Raw genomic sequence first — 21,129 nt, 5'->3', positions numbered from 1 at the left:
TGTTAAGAAATTCATATCGTTTGCATTGTTGTTACAATTATTTCATTCTGGAATTTTCTAACTTCCATTGTTAAAGATAAAGATATCCAAGCAATGGCAGATTTTGTCAGCATAAGTTCATTAGAGCAAGATTATTTTAAGGTTTTTTTCTAGAGAAAAAAAAACAAAAACAACTCTGTCGGTGATAAAAGAAAATGTAACAAAAAATAAATTTATTGGATTTGCAGTGTGTGTGTGTGTGTGTGTGTGTGTGTGTGTGTGTGTGTGTGTGTGTGTGTGTGTGTGTGTGTGTGTGGATTCAGATGTACTTTGGAAATTGCAAATATGCACCTTGGAATGCACACACACGCACATTTTTTTAAATAATTAAAAATTAATGACGTAAAATGAAATGACGTTTTCTTCCATGATTGGCAGAAATATTATAGCTCAAAACTGATTTTTTTCGCTTCCTTAAAATTAAAACAAATATCTTCCTTCCTTTCGCTTCCTTAAAATTAAAACAAATACCAAGACACCAGTTTAATTTCTGTACATATTTTACATTAATTTTTGAAAATATATTAAGTTTGTTTTCAATATATTTATGTAAAGATTAATTAAATTAAATTAAAAATTTGAAAAAAAAACACTTTTAAATTTTTTCTTATTGCTAAAGATATTTCATACTGAATTTTTCTTTCATTGTTGCAATTAAAAGTATGAAGATAACGCTTTTTTTTTTTTTTTTTTTTTCGCATGATGAGCAGGTTCACAGTTTTCTTTTAATAACTTTTCGAAATTCTGTTGTTATTAAGGCTTAATTTGACAACTAAGTAATGCTGATCTATTTTTAAAATGCGTTCAACTTTTGAAATTAGTTTCAGCAAGGTTAAAATTAAAGTTCAAGATTTTCAAATTAAAGTTTATATTTTTGGTGAGATGATAGAAAATTAGGGAATCTATATCATAATGAATAAAACTTTATAAGGTTTCAAAAATAGTATGTAGTGTACAGATATTAAAATTTGAAATGTAAAAATATTTTGCAGAGGAAACCATAAAGAAGCAATCTATAGGGAATAATTAATTGGAAATTGTAGAATCCTTTAGTCCCAGCGAACCAGTTGGTCGCTAAAAGTGGTAGGATACAGCTGACCCGTTTTTGCTTCTTTCTCATACATGATATAAATAGCAGTTATTATAAAACAGAAGTACATTTGAATCGAAAGAGAAAAAACGGTGGGAGTGGTTGAACTAGAACTTTCCCGTATATTCTGTATTAAAATATTATTCATTTCCCCCCGTTTAAAATTATGGGCCATGGATAAGACTGTAAATGCCTTCCAGGATACTGGTAAACAGTAGTTACAAAATATAGAACTTTGGTCTGAATCTAGGTTTTTTTTATCTAAATCTACCACGCGATTTTTAATGCATGTCATATTACAATTGACATGTATGAGATTTCTAATTATGAGTAAGACAATCGATTTTTCTCTTTAATACTAGCAAATTTCTTCAAACGGATTCCTGTAAATATATCGCATGCAAGTACTATACTTTTCTAGGAATTCTTGGAATGATGATCAGAAGTTTTAATCGAAACTGATTCTGATTGGTGCTTTAAATGCTTACAAAATTCCTTTATCTTCCTGGTGATTCGCTACTTAATCATTTCTCTGCGAGTCAAGGTCTGTTTTGCGTTGAAAATATCAATGACGTCGAAAAATATCTGTGATTTTATCTCAATAGTTCATTAATCTTGTAAATGATATTTAGTTCAGCTTGAAAACGAAAATAACATTAGTTGTCACTTCTTTTTATCTCTAACTATTTGCTAATTTCCATTAATATTAAACTTACCTTTTCTTGCATGTGAGAGTTTAGTATTTTTCTGACTTTTGAATGCAACGAATAAATTAGTTTCGTATTTATTTCAAAATTCATTCCAAAATTATATAGCTCAAGATATTCATTTATTTCTTTTGTTGTGTGGTGCAAAACTGTACAGTTACACAAGTGAAAAGAATAACAGATAAAAGAAATTCTAGGAATGATTTGATGAATTCCTTTATTTTTCGAATGACTGAATGTAATAATAATATTAAAAGGTCATTATATTTTTTCTAAAAATAGAAGCAGTTGAAGAACAAATTACTGGATTACCAAAAAATCTTTGGAAAGACAAAGTAAATAAGTCTAACAACCTTGATTCCAAATGAAATCTTTTTCACTTTAATCTTAGAAAAATTCCGATATATATTCGCCATTACAAAATGATTTACTCCCCAGGAGTTGCCGTAACCTTTAACTTAAAAATGCAATTTTCTTAATCACTAGCTGCCTTTTTCGCTTATATTATTGGCCTTTTACACTGTTAAATACTAAAATGGAATGCATTTTTTTTAAAAAATTCAATCTGTAAATAGACAGAAAAACGGAAAACACGCATTTAATCGAATAAATCAAAACAAATTATAACGCAAGCAATTTAAAAAGCATATATATTGCAAAAAAAAAAAAAAAAAAAATGTGCAAATCCTGCTCCGAAATTAATGCCCGAACAAAACCTTTTTTTTATTATTATTATTATTATTAAAATTGGCAAAAGCATGCATTTAAACTTTTTCATTGGTGAATTTAAATTTCGTATGATTAATTGTGACAAACTATGTACTACATTAAAAAAAATATTAAAATTTCAGAAAAGATTGTACAGAAATGAAATTTAGTAAATTTAAAAAAAAAGGTGTTCGGTTTTAAGATAATGCAAAAACCAATTTTGTCAGATATTATTTTGGTAAATATGATCATGAAATTCCATAAGTAAGTCACAGCGATTACCCAACTGGCAATGGTTAAGCCTATTTCACGCTCGATTAAAATGTTTGTTTGATGCCTATGTTTTTACTTTTTTTTTTTTTTTTTTTTTTTTTGTTTCCCATTTCCTCTGAATGGATAGAGTTTTTGTAGAATCTTTCCAGAGCATTTGTAATAATATTTTCAGTTTCATTAATTAACGAAACATTGAACCAAAGGCAGCTGTAAAAGCTTTCAGAGAAGCAATATGAAAAGTTCGATAGTGATTTGTTTACGTTTAATTGTTGTCGCTTTTCGACGATTTCATCTCACTAAGGGGTGAGACAAGGATGGATGTGCTCATTTCCGTAATTTACTTTATTGTTAAATGTAAACATCTCCTCTTTTCATCTTTTCTCCTCACCCTATTTTGTCGAATTAAACCCATCCTAGCGCATGGGTTTTAGAATCCGTTGGCAAAAGCGATTTCTGTGCCATGTACGTTACCGTCGTTTTATATATGTCATCATATAAATCATCATAGTCAGTTGTAAAATTTTCCTTTCCAGGATCTGGATTTTATGTTTCTGATTGTTGTTTATTTTATACTCTAAGCCTTATACGAATTTAGTCTTAAGCATTTATGTGCAGATATTCAATCACAGTAGAAGTATTTCACTATATTGGTTGCAAGGTTATGTTAACCAGTATGCTAATTGGTTGTATCCAGAGGCTCCGTTGAACCAAGGGCGTCTAAAATTTTACTATACTAATTTAATTCCATTTTTGAACCAAAAAATTGCATAATTATAATTTTAAATATGTTAAAAAGAAAAATATCATTAATCCTTGTAATTAAATAACTACATTGTTGCTGTTTTTTTAAAATAGATTTTTATGGCGAAATATGGAATGACTGTTTTAAACACAGTAATAGTGTTTCTTATTGTAAACTGCAAATATCGTTTAAGAATTATTTTGATGTGAAATATTTTTTGATGCGCAATATATTCCATAATATTGGTGCAAAATCGTTAATTGTTTGCTATACTAACAATAGAAAATTTAGAGCCAAAAGATGCTCACATTTCAAGTTTTAGTTCTCTTTTGGCACCAAACTATTCTAGCCGAGTTGCTCAAATCTGTTAAGATTGTCTTGCCTACTTAGATATGGAATACTTAAATGTCTGTTGATGATTGTTTAACTTGTTATTAATTGCATTAGGCTTCACTTGTAGTTACAACTTTATTCTGGTACAAACGTGCGCATATAGAAGAGGGGAAAGGAAAAGTATGACAAAGCTATGCGAAATTTGTAGTGCTATCTAGTTTTTCTTTTTCCTGCCATAAATCATACAAATACATATCGTTTGAATTCCTTCTTCGCTTGTTTATTACGCATATCGTTAAACAAGATCATTTCTTAATGAAATAATTTTAAATTGCTTCTATTCAATCTGATATAAGAAAAAAAAAAATGATTTCAAACGAGTACGAGTTTGCTACGTCAGGTTTTTCTAAATCGTTCTTTTCTCTTTTTAGAAATAGCTGTTTTTTGCAATTTATATTTGTTTTCAATATTATCCACAAACTTAAAAAGATATAATTAAAGGTTTTCTTTTTTCGATTTTTTTTATTGCCACAACTTGGTATTGTACGTTGATTTTAGATTTAAAACGAAAATAAGAATGTTCTTTGTTGTTCTGAGCGAATTTTGGACGAATTATAAGATCGCATATAAAAAGTTCGAATTGTCTTTTCCAGAGACTTGTTGGAAGTCAAATGTATTGCCATGCTATTCTTTTCGAATGATTTTTAAAAGCAAAGACTCCTAAAACTTTTAAGAACATTAAAAAAAAAAATCAGAAATTTTGATTGTCTGTTGTCAGATTTCTGAAATTAAACCTGTCATAAAGCCAGTAAATCTTTTAATTCAAGTATACAACTCACCTTTAACTTACCGTATATTATGAATGCATTTGCAATCAATAAATTCTCATTAAATGACTTCATTCTTCAATTTTTCATCTTTTGCAATTGTTGTATCATTTTCTTTTCTGAAAAAAAAAGTTGCGAAAATTAGAACTCATTATATGAAATTTAGGAGAGGCTAAAGGCTTTCGAATATATATATATATAATTCTTGATTGTCACATGCAATGTAAATTATATTTCTGTGCACAATTTTTTTTGATTTTGCAAACATTCTTTCTTGCTTATACAAGTTCGTAAAAATGAAAATCCTTTCCTTTGCTAATTTAAATATTTAATTTAAAATTGGGGCTTTTTAACAAAGGGCTGTAAAGTAAATTCGAGTCAAAGGGCTCTAAAACAATACAATTTGCGCTTTCTTTTACCTAAAGGGGAAAAAAACCTAGGGGGAGGCTTCTTTGTTTCTAATCTACTTTCCGTGTTCCATTTTTAATAACCCTTCATAATTGTTCTGTTTTCATTAAATTATTCTGTTATTCTAAATCTGCTCCAATAATTGTCTTTCTTAAAAAGTATATATTTGACGCCGCTTTGTGTTTGCTGAATTATTATTTATAAGAATGCATAAAAAAAACTTAGTTAAAAAGATGTATCAATCCTGTATTTCTTTCACTGTTTAAAGAGGGATTATTATTAAACTGAATCTAGAAATTTATTAAAGCTACGAAGTAACGAAAACCTGTTTTTACTAACTAATTTGATATGATATTAAAAACTCATTCATTAACATTTATTGGGTATTGTATTGAAACAGTCGGCAGTTTATGGCATTTTTACAACTTAAAAAAAAAAGTAAGAAATTTAAAAACAGTGTTTTTATTTGACTTCTTTTTCAGATTGTATGAATATCATATCAACAGAATATTTCCTTTGCGAACAAATTGGTATGAATTTTATACCACTAATTTTCACCACAGAATTCATTTCTGCCCTCCTATTGGTTCTCTAATCTCCCAATAGAGCGATTAGACGAGGACAGAAATGAATTCTGTTTTATTATTACTTAGTATCAACTGTATGTGATGGCTGAATTGATTTTCTGTCATTCAAGACAGCAATAAACAACATGGCCTATATAAAGGTATCTGATTTTTCTTTATTGAAGAAAATGGACTAGAATTCTTGCGCCCCTTACTTGTATATTCACTAGCATCGATAGACTTAATAGCCAAATATTTTTTTAAAAAAACTAACTTAAAAAAATTGGCAAAATTATATTTAAACGCTTAAAAAAAGTTATTTTTTCATTAATTTTCATGTCTCTTTAGCATTAATTCTTACCATATTTAAGAAAAATAGTATTTCTAATAAAATATCTATTACAATTTAATATGTACTATGAAATATTTGTCTAAGACCACCATACTCTAATAAATAACTACATGTAGAAAAGAAGACACATTTCATTTTTCAATTTTAATGAAGATAGATAGCAATAGAAAAAAAATCTTGCCACCTGTTCTCATATATAGACATTCTTCTAAACGCCCACTTTTGTTTGGCAAATAATTTTTGCCCCTTAAAAAATAGTATTAAAATAATCCCTTGGACTGACCACTCGAACCCTTCCTAGCGTTGAGGGGGTAGTCGTCCGTTCAGTTTTAATATATATATATATATATATATATATATATATATATATATATATATATATATATATATATATATATATATATATATATATATATAATGAATTTCGTCGAATCCTGTCGACTAAATTATATGTAACATATTTTGATTGAAGTAGAATTCAAGTTCGAAACAGTGAAGTGACTTGGTATTTTTAATTTCGTTTTATTCTATTCCGAGTGGCAGGCATTATTATATACAAGAAAACGCAGTGTGGCACAAAGCAGAAGTAAAAAGAGCGAAAAAAGGGACGAACAGATGATGACTTGCCTTATTTAACATAGGATTTCTGGCCAGGCACCAATTGAATACACGTGTGACCTTTGCCACCTTTTGATAAAAATTTGCAGTCATTATTTTTACAAAGGGATTAATTAGACCGAAAGTGGAATTGGATCACGAAATAAGAGAATATTTTAGAATGAAATCACTATGGGCTAAATTAAGATGAAATCTTGAAAATTAATTAAATTGAAATTAGAATTAAAACATCTTTATATATATATATATATATATATATATATATATATATATATATATATATATATATATATATATATATATATATATATATATATATATATATATAATATGTAGATACTCAAAAGCAAAATTAAGTCATTTTTATTTAAATTTTTCTCATTGTTGGGAAAGTGAACTGTTTGATTCAAGACATTGTAGAAATCTAAAATTAGGTGCCATTTTTGCCCCAAACATAACCTTTTAATCTCTGAATTATATCCTTGCCATTTTTTTCTTGAATATAGATTAGCAAACATGAATAATAGGCAAGAAAGTTGTCTAGTTACGGTAGACCGCAAATAACATCATAAATAATTAGCTTTGAGGAAAAAGATTGGAAAATTTAGTCCGCAACTATGTCCAACTTGTCGATTTGTTATTAATCGCAATCTTTTAAACGACATGAATGCTGAGATTTTTATTTTCGGTATTAAGAGCCTCTTTTTGCTCTAGAGTAAAGGGGAACCTTTTTATCAGCCGATTGAAATCAAAATTTTATTCAAGTTACTTAATTGAAAGATCACATACTAAATATTTAAGTTATCTTTGTTGCATTTTAGAGTTACTGCTTTCACACGTATGCGATTATGCAGATCAACAGAAACGGTGAAACTCTTGGTTGATTTGATTCATCATATTTTAGGAATCTGCACTTTAAACAGTAAATCTGTTTACTTAATTTTTTTTTTATCTAGATCTCTACATTTTGGAATGATCTTGTTTATTTGTATTCAGATGTGCAGTTTTTCTTTGAATTAATTTCGCTCAAAATTTGATAGAAATCTACATATTTAGGGTTCAGACCAAATTTCATCTGCCCAACTTTTTTTAATTATCAGGTTTATAGATAGACGTAGTTCCAAAAATAGGTTTTTCGGGCCCAGGAGGGTCCGAAACATGGTTGTTGGCCCAAAACATGGTTGTTCTCCGAAATCTCGAGTTCGAGTTTTTTTAATGATTTCAATAATATCCCTTGGTATAGCTTTGTTTATGAAAAAGTAAAAAGGAAAGAAATCATTAAATAAAGAATTTTTCTGTAGATAATTCTTAAAATTCACCATTCCCGAAATAATGAATAAGATACTCATAAAAAGTATTTCTTATTAATTTATTTATTTTAATTTTTCTTTATATTTTCTCTGTCGAAAGAATCCATTTAAATGTCCTATTTTGCATGTAGCGGATATTGGCCGCTGTCGAGAGGTGTTATTATATCATATCTTTTCCACCACATTCCTTCCTCTAAAATCTCAATTTTATGAATTAACTAGCTTATCATCGAAAAGATCGCGGTGGCCTGATGGTAAGATTTCGGCTTCGGAACTGGAGAGTTTACGGTCTAAAATCCCATTCCACCGACGAACCGTCGTGTAAACTGGTCTGATGCACGTTAAAGCAATCGGGGCCAAACGTCAACCCTTTGGTGTGGTGTGTAAGTTTAAATAGGGGGGCAGCTCAGGTTCCGTCCTCGTCATCTGACCGCGGTTCACAATTTTTTTAAAACGAGACGTTAATATAACTGGACTAAATTTTACTAAACACACATACATGCAGAACTTTCGTAAAATTTTGGCTCAAATATATAATAAGCTTATCATCGTAATGTTACAAAATTTCTAGTCTTCTGTAAATGTATTTGTTAAGAATTCAAAAAAAGGCATTAAAGTACTAATAAAAACCCTATTTCCACAGTCTTCTAGATAAAAAATATATTCGAGGAAAGAAAATAATTGCAAAATCGATCAACTCCGATGGAATCCTTCCGAATAAAGAGCGAAGCCCGGCTCTTTAAGGCCCTTCAGAAGCCTATTCACACGGCATGTGAGAGTTCCATATGTATCTTATTGGAAACACTCCAAACATATTTTGATGCTAATGTTTTCCTTTTACTCTGCTGCCTTTCATCGAAATCGATTTCCTCTTTTCTAGCGTGTTTTTACTTGGCTTTTTTCCTCCCACAAAATGCCGAAATAGGTTTTCAGATGGATTTTTCTAGTTAGAGACAAATTTATCATTTTCTAACTTCGTTCGTGGTTTTTGACGGGTACAGTTTTTCTATTTCTTTTATGTGGCAGGTTTTTCCGATATTTGAAAGTTTGTTGCTATAGCCAATGGCAAGTGAGTAGTACGTAGAAAGCTACGGACGACGGAATCTCAAGTAAATGACTAAACCTAAGTTCTTATGGCGCCCAGAGGAAGATTTCTGTAAAGTTATCAATTTATATATAAAATTTGGTTGTAAAAAACATCGATTAAGCATGTTAAAAAAAAAATTTTTTTCAGATGTAAGAATTTTTTAAAAATAATTCAGGATCGATCCTATTCAGGACTATTTTATTTATTGTAATGATGCATTCCATATCTTTCGCCTGGTTTTCTATTTGATTGATTGTAAAAATAGGAATAGTATGAGTCAAAGGATGGATTATATTCGAGACTGTTTAACTAGGTATAATGATGCATTCAATAACTTTCTCTGAATTTTTTCACTAGAGGTGTGTTTAATTACAAAAATAGGTATTGTAAGTTCAGAGGATGGATAATAAGTCAGGACTATTTAACTGCGTATAATGATGCATACTATTACTTTGGTTGCATTTTCCACGTGTGTTTGATTATATAAGTAGGAATACTAAGAGTCAAAGGATGGATAATAAGTCAGGACTATTTAACTGCGTATAATGATGCATACTATTACTTTGGTTGCATTTTCCACTTTGGAATACTAAGAGTCAAAGGATTGATGATAATTCAGGACTATTTAACTGTGCACTCCATAACTTTGCTGAGCTTTCCACTTGTGTTTGATTATAGAAGTAGGAATAGTAAGAGTCAAAAACAGTTCCCATTAGTTTTTCCTTGCTATATTACTTTGGGTCAGATTCAGGATAAATGTTTCTTCTTATTCACTTATCCTGAATTTGTTTCAGATTGAAGGAATTTTTGTGATGATTATGTTAAACGCGTTTGGAGCAGAATTTCGGGTGGAATTTTGATAGATTTTATTATCTCTCAGATATCTTAGGGGCCGCGGTGGCCAGTTGGTAAGGTCTCGGCTTGTGAGCCGTAGGGTTTCAGGTTCGAGACCCGATTCCACCGAAGAACCGTCGTGTAAGGGGGTCTGTTGCACGTTAAATCCGTCATGCCAAACGTTCTCCCGCTGGTGTGGTGTGGCGTGGAGAGGGGGGTGCCAGCTCAGGTGTCGTCCTCGTCATCTGACCGCGGTTCAAAATTACGAGGTCCGTCCCAAAATAGCCCTAGTGTTGCTTTACAACGGGACGTTAATATAACTAAACTAAACTAAACTAACTCAGATACCTTTGAATTGATCTTGTCCCACCTGACAACAACAACAAAAGTTTATCTTTGCTATCTACATATGTTTTTTATACATTCTTTCATTAGTTTTGTTTTTACACTGCTAGGTTCCAAATAACTTTCAAACATATAAATAAAAGAAATTTGTTGCTTAAGTTTTATTTGATGGGCAATTTAGTTTCCTTTTTCTTTAAACAATCAATAATACATAAAAATAAATATACAATGAATTGAAATTTGTATCTTGAATAAGATTAAATCGACATTCATTTAAGGAGAAAAAAATTACTTTATAAAATCGATTTTCTCAAGGAAGGTGTTAAGTTTTTAGCTTAAAAAAAATCTGTTGCGGCTAAATGATGTTAAAAGTAATAGCCAAAATGCTGTAAAATGGTAAAATATCGTGGTATCAGAATTTTAATACAGAATTAAAAAAAAACTCGGAGGAGAGGGTAGCAGTTCGAAACAAATATTAATATATAATAAAAAAATGCATTAAATATATGATAAAAAAAAACCTGTATCTTTATTTCTGACATTCATTGTAACTTGCATCATTTTTTTTTTTCTTTTGGCGAGAATTGATGATGTCAACTTATACTCATTTTTGCCAATTTTCAAATGCCGAATTTACTTTTGGCATCCTCTGTGCATTTAACGAAAAGAAAAAGGGGTATTACATCATAGAAGAGCATAAGACAATGTATAATTAGATGTTAATGATATGTTCAGTTGCGTTTGTCTTATGACTCTGCTGCCTTATAAATTAACCCCTTAATGAAACTGATTTCCTTTTTTTTTTTTTTTTTGAAGCGAAAAAACCCCTCCCCCAATTATATTAGGTTTAATGTCACATGATTGCGATTTCGGGTGGTAAGCTAAAGATTATCCTAGAATTATAGCTAGAATAGTTGTAAATGAAGGTAATCGTTACAAAAAGCACTTATGTTTTCTTGTGACTAGTACTTTAAAAAGAGAATTGTTTTAGGGATGAAAGAATGAAAATTATAATAGTTCTGAAAAATTATTTTATGGTCTATAAATTAACATAAAAATGTCCCTACTATTAATAAAAATGAATGCGTATCTACAATGTGACGCTCTTTAAAAGGCAAACTTCTTGACCTAAAATTACCAAACTCTGAAGGGTGAAACAATGTTTAAATGTAATTTTATATGACATTTGCAACATTAATTTTTTTTGTTGCAGTGAAATTAAAATAGTTTTCATTCTTTATAGAACTATTTAATCACGTTCCCCCCCCCCTTTCTCTTTGTTTGACAAGGGAATAAATGTCATGCTTATTTTTTCACATCCTATTGTAATGTCGTAATGAATTTTTACTTTATTTTATTGCACAAAATTGCTTTCAGAAATTTAACAAAAGCTTTTAAAATATTAAATAATATATGCTAACAGATTATACTTGTTAGAATGTTTTGATCCACTTAATGTGCTGTTCAACATGCTCATATATTACGGGAAAAATACACCGTTTCATTCTAGTGTTGGAATCATCTACACGTTTTATATCTCTACTAATAAAATAAATGAATCTCTCTCGCTCGCACGAGTGTGTGTGTGTGTGTGTGTGTGTGTGTGTGTGTGTGTGTGTGTGTGTGTGTGTGTTGGAGGTCACTTCGAAGATATTTTTTAGCATTTTAAAACGTTTAACTATTTTAATTAAGTAAAAATAAGCTGAATTTAGGCAGGGTTTTTTTTTTCACGATAACCTCTGAAAATGTTGTTGCACAAATATAAATTCGAAATTTTTTTAATGATACCAATTTTGTAAACTAACGATTTTTTTTCTAGGGTTTTGTCATTTTTTTTAAAATATTTTTTGTCTTATTTCCGACAATAAATTGCATTTTAATCCTGATATACAAACTGTTTTTATTGTTTCGGCAAATCTTTGATGTCGTGATCCATTGTTGTAAGTTAAAAAAAGAAGAATCCTGTTTAATGTCTTTGTAGTTTATACGATGACTAAAAAAAAGGTGCATTTACTACAAAATTCTGAAAATAGACGACCCAGGTATTTATGTTTTTAATAGCTCCATTTTGTTTTCCAACTGGCTTCCATTAAAAAAAAATCATGTGCACATTGAATAGAACAAATGTAAGACAATTAAAATAACTCTGTTTTAATGTCTGACAATTTGAGGGATGGACGTGAAGTTATGTCTCTAAACGATGTAACTGAAATTAAATATAACAAATATCCCTGGTGAACTGGCTGCTCGCCAAAAACGATTCGGAAGAAATAAGGAAATGAAGTTACAGCATTGAATATCGTACATTTAGATGTTTGAAGACTCGAATAATTATGCTTGCAGCAAATGTGCAGTTATTTGATTTGAGATTACTCCATTCAGCAACTGTGCATAATGAACAAAACAAGTGTAAGGCAACTAAAATATTGAACATAAAGGGTTACTGTTATTTGACATTTATAAGTATTTTGTTAAGTGGACTGGGAATAACAAATAATTTAAATTAGCATAAACAGTATTCACAGTTAATCAATTGATCGCCAAAGGCAAATTTGCATATAGATTATACATAAAACATATAGTTACAGAAATAAATTTTAATTGAATTTTTACTTGAATGTGTTGTTCAAATCATTTGACCTGTGTAAAAATGCATTCATTCTAATATATAATTAATTACATGTTGTCTTAAATTGAGTTGAGCTTCCTGTATATTTTTCCGTTTATCATATGACATTGGATTCCAAAATGAAATTGGCGTGGCGTGTTTGAAGTGCCTTAATTGAATTAGTATTTTCAAGACGATTCTTCTGTAATCAGTGACAATCTATTCTCTTAATACCTAAATGACCTACGAATGACCACATCACCCATTATTGATGTAATGCGAGTTCGTATAGGTCTGAGGATGATAATAAATTATCTTTAAGTTACTTTTTCAAATTTAGTATAGACAAAAATTCTATAAAACTTAAAACAAAATACTATTCAAGTATATCACGTAAATATAAATGTATTATGTTTATAATCGGTATATATAATATTTGGGGGTATAGTGATATACCGAGGAATTTTAACTATACTATTAATTTCAGGTTTTAATCTGAAAATAAATAAAAGACAGAGACTGTTGCATATCTCTTTCTAAACAATTGGGCCGTATTTAAACACATTTTGACATTTATTATAAAAGACGAGAAAAAATTCTGCCGAATTCAAAGAAGAAAAATTAATCAAATATTCAATCCTTTTTTCAGTTTTTATTATCTTTTAATAACGATATCCTTTTTCTAGCAATTTAAACTACTTTACCACTATTTTTTTTAAATTTCTCTTTTATTTTTATATGCTTTTTGAAAATATCTTTTGGTCTTTAAGTAGTGATTGAATTAAGTTTTGAAAGTAAGCTTGAATCAGTAGCTCAAATGTAAACAGCTTCCTTGTACTAAATCTGCAGTACTAATGCAACAAATGTTAATAACTGATGAAGAAAAACTAGCAATCATTTTTTTAAATCATTTGGCTCAGTAGATATATGAATTTTAATTAAAAATAGACGATAAAAGTATTATATATAACATTTTCTACAGAAGTAGTTTTTACGTTATAAATATTATACACGAAAGGATCTTTATCCCAATTAGTGCTAATTTGTTGAGTATAAATATCTAGTCGAAATGCTTTTCTCAGCGGTTTTTTTGTCCATGTATGCAATACATCTTTCATGTTAAACTTCTTTATTTCTGAGTGATCGCTTTCGCAAATGTTTTGAATTCTAAAAGAAGACTCTGTCGAAAAGTTTTTAAACATACAATTTCTGGAAAAATCTTGAGGTTCAAATTTCTGACATATCACATCGATGCATTCTTCTTGTGTACAGCCGACCGCCCCTCCACCACTGAACGTAGCAGTATCAACAAGATTTGTTGTGGTCGATTGCTATCTTTAGCATTGTCCGTCCATAACACTAGCCGATTCACCAAACTGACATCTTCTTCAAGGCAGTTGGCCCCTAGTCACAAAATGGTCAATCACTGACCATTCATCTTCCCGTTCAGCTATCTTCCTATTAAACAAGGAATAGGCCATTACTTAAAGGAAATCTCTTCGAAATTCTTAATATTCCTCTAAATTCTCACATCGATGCCTGTTAGTATACTGAGTAGACGTAAAGGTAAAAAAGGTATCTCGCAATTTATTTTTTAACTTTTTTTCGCCCCACGTCCTGGCCTAGGGGTAGCGTGTCTTCACCGTGATCTGGGCGTCCAGGGTTCGAGCATGGTGGTTCTCTACCCTATGTTCTATCTGTGCAGTGTATGAAAAAGCATCCCCCTCCCCCTGTGAAAAAGGTGTTGTGCAAGCGAGTGTGTGAGTGTCATCTTCATATGAGCTAAAGTCAGACTTCTGCCCTTGGGTGCTCAGGGGCCTTTACCCTCAGAAGCTACTGCCCCCCTCTTTCCCCGATATCTTACTTGGTTTGAATTGAAATTCAGTCCAAGGGGGATAAGAAATAACAACAATTTTTTTTTTTTTTTTTTTTCGCATTTCGCGTAAAAATGCAATCGCGCTTCGAATCAGACTTGTGATTTACCAAAGTGCGCTCTCTTCCCATTTGATGATTTAACTGAAATTCCATTTCCGGGGGCATCGATCGATGGGCGAGTGATTTTTTTGCCCCCTCCCCCGATCCATTATAGTGCAGGATAACGGAGGGACCGTTATCGCCGAGCTGAAGCCCTCTAATGGCTTTTCGGTGGCCACAAAAAGCGGCATTAAAGAAAATGAATCTACCTCCAGAGCGAAAAACAAAACGCCGCTGCTGCCCGGGCTGGCTGGGAAAATAACTTTGCTCTTGATCCGGAAAGAATTTCGATCTTCTCTCCATCCAGGGCGGCCCATGCGCCCCGCCCCATTCACAGAAGCTCGAGGCGGCCCGTAAAGGTGATCGATTCATCGCACCGCTCGACAGAGTAAATGCCAGCCCGCAAGCGATGGAGGTGCGCCCTGTTTTCTTCCCGGTGATACCTCGGAGCAGGGCCTCTGGGAAGATTGGGAGGAGGAAGGGCTGCCCTCTCCTGCGAAATTGTTATATTTTTGCACGGATTTCTTAAGACTGGATTATTTTGATATCATTTTCAAAACATTCTATTGTTTTATTTGACACGTGTGAAATCAAAAGTCATTTTATTGGTACTATTCTCTAATGCTAGAAATTATATTTTCTGAAAATCTCTTTTTTCAGTCTAATTATTATTGAATTTAATTCTGCATTTTAGTTTGCTATAATAATAAAAGAAGTTTGCCGCATTTTGTATAAATAACACCGTTTACTTTCTTATATATAAAATATAGAATATATATTGTAACCGTCAAAAATTTTTCGTGTTTCAGGCTTCTCCGAGACCGAAAACCACATTTTTGGCATTCTGTTTGTCTTTGAACCTGATAGCACGATAACTCAGAAACTGTTTAAACTAGTTTGTTGAAATTTGGTACATTTACTTACGATCAAATTATAGATTTCTATCCAATTTTGAAAGAAATCCGCTCACATCATGCTCATAATCCATGTGAACACAATGAGTCAAAAGCACGAATAATTAAGTAGCCGAAATTAAATATTTGAATTTGTCCTTAGAATTGTAGATCTATATCGAATTTTGGAAAAAATTTGTGAACATCTGTTCGCTTATAAATGAACTCGATGACTTCAAAATGCAAAGATCCAAATGGATCAAAGTTGATAAACAGTTTTAGTATTTAAAATGTAGATACTTATCAAATTTTGAATCAAATCTATCGAAGGGTTGTCCTTCTGTACTTTCGCACACAATAAACGGGATGACTTAAATCAGCGAGATTTTGAACGTTATCTTGTGACTAAAAATATAGTTCCCCGTCAAATTTTGATTTCATTTGGTTGGCAAAAATGGTGTTCAAAACACACATTTGCATGGCAAATTCAGCAAAAATGTAATTCAGAACTATCGTTATAATTCGTAACTATCTGTCGCCAATGCCATGCAAAGCATTTGCGGTCTTACCCGAGTCTCTCATTTTATGCGAAGGGGGGGGGTAAGATCTTAATTGGAGAGTATGCGTAAAAATTTCGGGAAGACAACCTACCCTGGTTAAGGTGGTAAAAGTGACATAATGTTTAAAAAAATTGTAATGAAAATTTTTTTCTATTTTATTTTTCTATTGAAGGAATCAACTAACTAAATAAGGTCGAGGAAAAAATAGCATAAAATTTCACATTTCTTGTTTATTTAGCAAAAATCTTTGTTTGATATTATCTTATTTTTGTAGATCTTACTGTTATGATCTTATTTTTGTAGATCTTACAGGTATGATCTTATTTTTGTGGATTTTACTGGTATGACCTTATTTTTGTAGATTTTACTGGTTTCAACTTCGAGTTTGATGCATAAATAAACTGATTCAACATTCTCCAGATCTTTATTTGAAGTGTATTAACTTTTGATGATTAAATTTAAAAAATTAAAAATGGATGGAGATATACTCAAGAAAGCATTTCATGTTGCAGCTTTTAAAAAAAATAAATGATGGTAATTCAAAATTTAATGCATTTTTATTTTCTCATATACGAAGCAAATAAGGAGAATTGTAATCTTCCAAAAAAATTGATATCGTGATCTCGTTGAATCTCCTCGTTTTAGATCTCCCTGTATCCGAAAAACGTTTTTCGAACGGAGGCAGGGTGTTTGCCTTCCCGTTAGCGATAACTCAAAAGCGTTTTGAAGAGACATATGAAATCCGATATGCAGCTTTATTTTTTAAAATGTGGATTCTTTTCAAATTTTGAGCCAAATCTTTCAAAACATTAACTGTTTGTTTGGTCTATTCTTTCTCGTGCAGACTTCTCAGAGTGTGACAAACATATGTTTGGAATTATATGACTCAGCTGTTTGGTTTGTGAATACATGATAATTAAAAAATATAGAGAGTCAAAAGCATAAAGTTTAATCTTTTTGCTGTCGAAGTCTGTATGTCTGTCCATACCCATGTGAATAGCGTGACTCAAAAACACTAACAATTAAATGACCTAAATTAAAAATTTGAATTTGCCCTTAGAATTTTTTTATCTGTTTTAAATTTTGGACAAAAACTTTCAAATGGTTCATCGTTTGTCAATCTGTATTTTTTGCGAACACATTGTCCTAAACGCGTGAAATTGGGTATGTCAGTTATCACAATCATTGTCAATCTATATCAAATTTATACCCAGTCGGATGAAAGGAATGTTGTCACAAAATCTACATTTGTTTTTATCTTTTTCTTCTTCTTTTTCTCTCTCTCTCTGTACAATAAAGAACAAAACATGCCCTCTGGTTATAAACATATTATTCTTGCTTCAAATAATCTAGAAATCGTATTTCAATTATTCCATTAAATGTGATGATCATTCTTTGCCGATAAATGTCGATTCTCATTGCGAAAGTTTTTGGTATTTTATGTGTGTATTATATATAAGTAGCGATTAGAAACGGCTCCCAGTTTTATAGTGAAAAGATGCAAAAATTTATCACGACTAGAGACTTGATGAGTTCTTTAAACCTCTTCGTCCGTTGTCACTGATATCCGAACCGGTCATCACTGGCAGTTTAATTATTTCTGACATAAGTCGATTAATATTTACCACTTGTCTGAAACCATTCTTGTTTGCCTTTGAAGTAAATCTCCTATCTGCGCTCCGTATTTGCATTACTGATCGCTCATGAGATAAAGGCTCTTCACTCCCCTCGGAAATGCAATCCGTCGGTGTGTCTGCTGTCCATGAAATATTTCGCCTGCTTTAAATCGAATATATGGTATTCTGGTTTCCAAACTGATAAGTTGTTTCACATTATTTTACCACTTTCTACATTTCGCTCCCATTTTAATTTTCTCATTAAATTGTTATTTTAAGCTTTCGCTATTAGTTGCTTAAAATATTCTTCATGAAAATGTTCACAATTGGCCAAAAATGAGTCATTGATATGTGAATGTCCATATGGTAATATTTATTAGTAAAGAAAAATGCGTCTCCCCCCCCCTTAAAATTATCAGACCGATGACTAACTAAACTGTTTCAGATAATACTACAGTTCTTTTCCGGAGGGGGGGGGTAGAAATTCTGTTAAAGTGTTTATTCTGAAGTAATAATGGTGATGCGTATTTTCTGTTTATTTACTTACATAAGAAAGGTATAACATTTTAAGGCTAGTGATATGTGATATTCAACTAAGTTTTTAAGTTGAAAAAGGCCGATTAGATATTACTTGGTTTTAAATTTTGCTCTCCCCTGCTTTCTTCACTTACTGATCTCAATGTTTTTTCTTTCATTCACACAAGTGCTGTTAGAACTAAAATTCCAAGGAATAATGACAAAAAAAATAATACGCTGTTTCGAAACCAGTTTTACTCTATAAATTATTGTCAGACGAAATCTGAAATGTGCATTTTAAATCGAGTATTTTTTTTTTTTGAGAGGGGGAGGGAAAAGGAAATTATTTTTGCCTTTAAAAACTACAGTATACTCCTGAGTATCGGCCTAATGTGGCGGAAGGACTGGCCGGATAATAAAAAGGCTGGACAGGCCGGAGTTCTATGAATTCATTTCTTTGTCCACCAATACCAGAACACAAAGTTCTTTTTATACAAAACTCGTTATAATACGTACTTTCTCACTTCTTAATGAGTACTAAGCCCTCCATTTATCTCAACGTGAACGCAGCCCGGTCCGGTGAATCATAGAAGCAGTTGCCGGTAACGTGTCAAGTTAAAATAGAAGGCTCTGTACTTGCAGTTTATATATGTTTATATACTGAACTGCACAAGAATTTATTAGGGAAAAAGTAAGTTAAAGGATATAAATTGTGCACATTTTAATATAAATTCTGTAGTGCCCAACTTAAATGCAGGAAACATAAACAAAACATTAACGTAAATTGTAGATCTAATTCTTAAGAAAATTGGTTTAAAACTCATTTTATTTTTCACTGATAAATGATTACACAGATATGAAAAGGAAGCTCTAAGATAAGAATCAAAACTTACAGTTTTTAGGTTTTTAAAAAAATCTTTAATATGTGACTTAATAGACGCCTTACCTTCCTCATTTAATTACGATAAAAGAAAACTAGGCCGGTTAGTTCCGAACCCGGATTGCCGCGAACCGCATATTCTGGAATGTACTGTATTCAAAAATAAAATATGTCTCTTTCTACATGAGGTTGCGTTTCCTTCGCTTTTCTTACCGACAGTCCTGTCTGGCTATACCAGAATGGAAGCAAGTAGAAAATGGTATTTCTTATTCCTTTTTCAAGCTTACGCAAAACATAGCTGGCCCGATATATTAGCCTATACTTTAAAGTTAACATTCTGATATCCCGTTGAATGTGATACACAACTGTGATAATATTTTTAAACGCTATAATAAAATTCAAACTCATTCATCCAAATTTTCAATCGCGTTATTTTATTCCGTAGTGGGAATTTTACTTCCGTTTTTATTTGGTAATATATACACATTTTAATTTGCAGTAAACTGATTCAACTGAATTCCCATTTTTTTAGTTGTATCAAGTAACAAGTGAAGTTTTAAAAAAATATGCATTAAGGATTTAAAAAATCAATATCTTACCGAACAAACTGATCGTCAAAGGTGGTTAGTATTTTATAAACTGTAGGATTAAAGAAAAATAGGGAATCTTGATACTCAACATAATAAAAAAAAATGTTCTTGGCGACTTTTTTCTGCATGGTTATCATGAATTAAACAGAAAGAAAGAAACAAAGTACATTGCGAATAAAAAAATAATTCCCTCGTATCTTGCATCGGATTTATGTATTCCGATTTATTAGTATTTTTTCGCTGCTAAAATAGAATAAAGCTGTTTCCTCGCAAACTGCTTCGTTTTCCCATTTGTGAAAAGCATCTATCAAATTTCATTTCAATTCTTCCCGTCGGAACAATCCGAAAAGATCTTTTCGTCTTCACAAAGACCGGAAGCAGCAGAGCGTGTTTCCGCCACTCCTGACCTTCTGCTGCACAATGCCGCCCGCTTAAAATTCGGCAGGTATGTATTCCGCGCTACTGTTCGTTTGTTGTTGCTGTAATAGGGTGGGTGGGATGGAATGCAAGGGCATCGATCGATTTCTTCCTGAGAGATGAGACACTGTCCGGCCCTTTTTAACCAGATCTCTTGCTTTATACTGCTGTAAAACTATTAAGATTCTACTCTTCTTTATTTCATGGTTCGTTTTATCTTTCTAGTGCTTTACAACACTTTGGCTTTGAAATATTTCTCTACCATCCTTAGAATGAGATATTTATCATAGTAAAGATATGTGTGTCGGTGCTGTACAAGCCAGATCGTTTGACCCAGAGTTTCCAAATTTGGCACAGATATACTTTGGAGGGTGTAGAATGTGTAACTCGGAGCCCCCCTTTTTAAAACTTTTAATTGATTATAAAATAAGATTTCTGAACAAACAAAACCTAAGATCTAGATTTTACTGTTTTTCTTAGTTGCACTATAACTTCTCCTCACAAAAATAATTTTTACACGATTTTAAAATAAAAAAATTATACTTTCATTTAAACTGTTCAATTTAATTGCTTAAAAAACTTTAGTCTTGATGTTTATTAACTTTTAAATACATATTTAAGTATATTTCTTCCATTGTTGAAAGCTAACGAATGATCCTGTTTAATATCTATAGAGTTTACAAGATAAATAAAAAAGTGAAGTTACGATACCACTAAATAAATTTTGGGATGATCCAGACGTGATAACACTACGATGTCATGGAACTGGTCTCCATTAGAAAAGCTCATATGTACAATGAACCGAACATATGCAAGACAGTTAAAATCCGAAAATA

General features: G+C 31.3%; 1 protein-coding gene and 1 long non-coding RNA gene across 6 annotated transcripts in view; one reads left to right on the top strand and one right to left on the bottom strand.

Annotated features, from left to right (window-relative positions):
* LOC129956829 (inaD-like protein) overlaps nt 1–21,129 on the top strand; it is a 924,555-nt gene that overhangs the window by 520,813 nt on the left and 382,613 nt on the right. The gene's annotated exons all lie outside the window — the stretch shown is intronic.
* The window catches only part of LOC129956859 (uncharacterized), an 84,084-nt gene that overhangs the window by 4,102 nt on the left and 58,853 nt on the right, over nt 1–21,129 (bottom strand). Inside the window, exon 3 of the long non-coding RNA XR_008782706.1 lies at nt 4,743–4,838. This is a non-coding gene — a long non-coding RNA (uncharacterized LOC129956859). The remainder of the gene's footprint in view (nt 1–4,742; nt 4,839–21,129) is intronic.

The sequence above is a fragment of the Argiope bruennichi genome, chromosome 2 (genome assembly GCF_947563725.1).
Source record: "Argiope bruennichi chromosome 2, qqArgBrue1.1, whole genome shotgun sequence".
Lineage (NCBI taxonomy): Eukaryota > Metazoa > Arthropoda > Arachnida > Araneae > Araneidae > Argiope > Argiope bruennichi.
The sequence above is the reverse complement of the archived record's forward strand: the minus strand, read 5'-3'. Positions and strand labels throughout refer to the sequence as shown.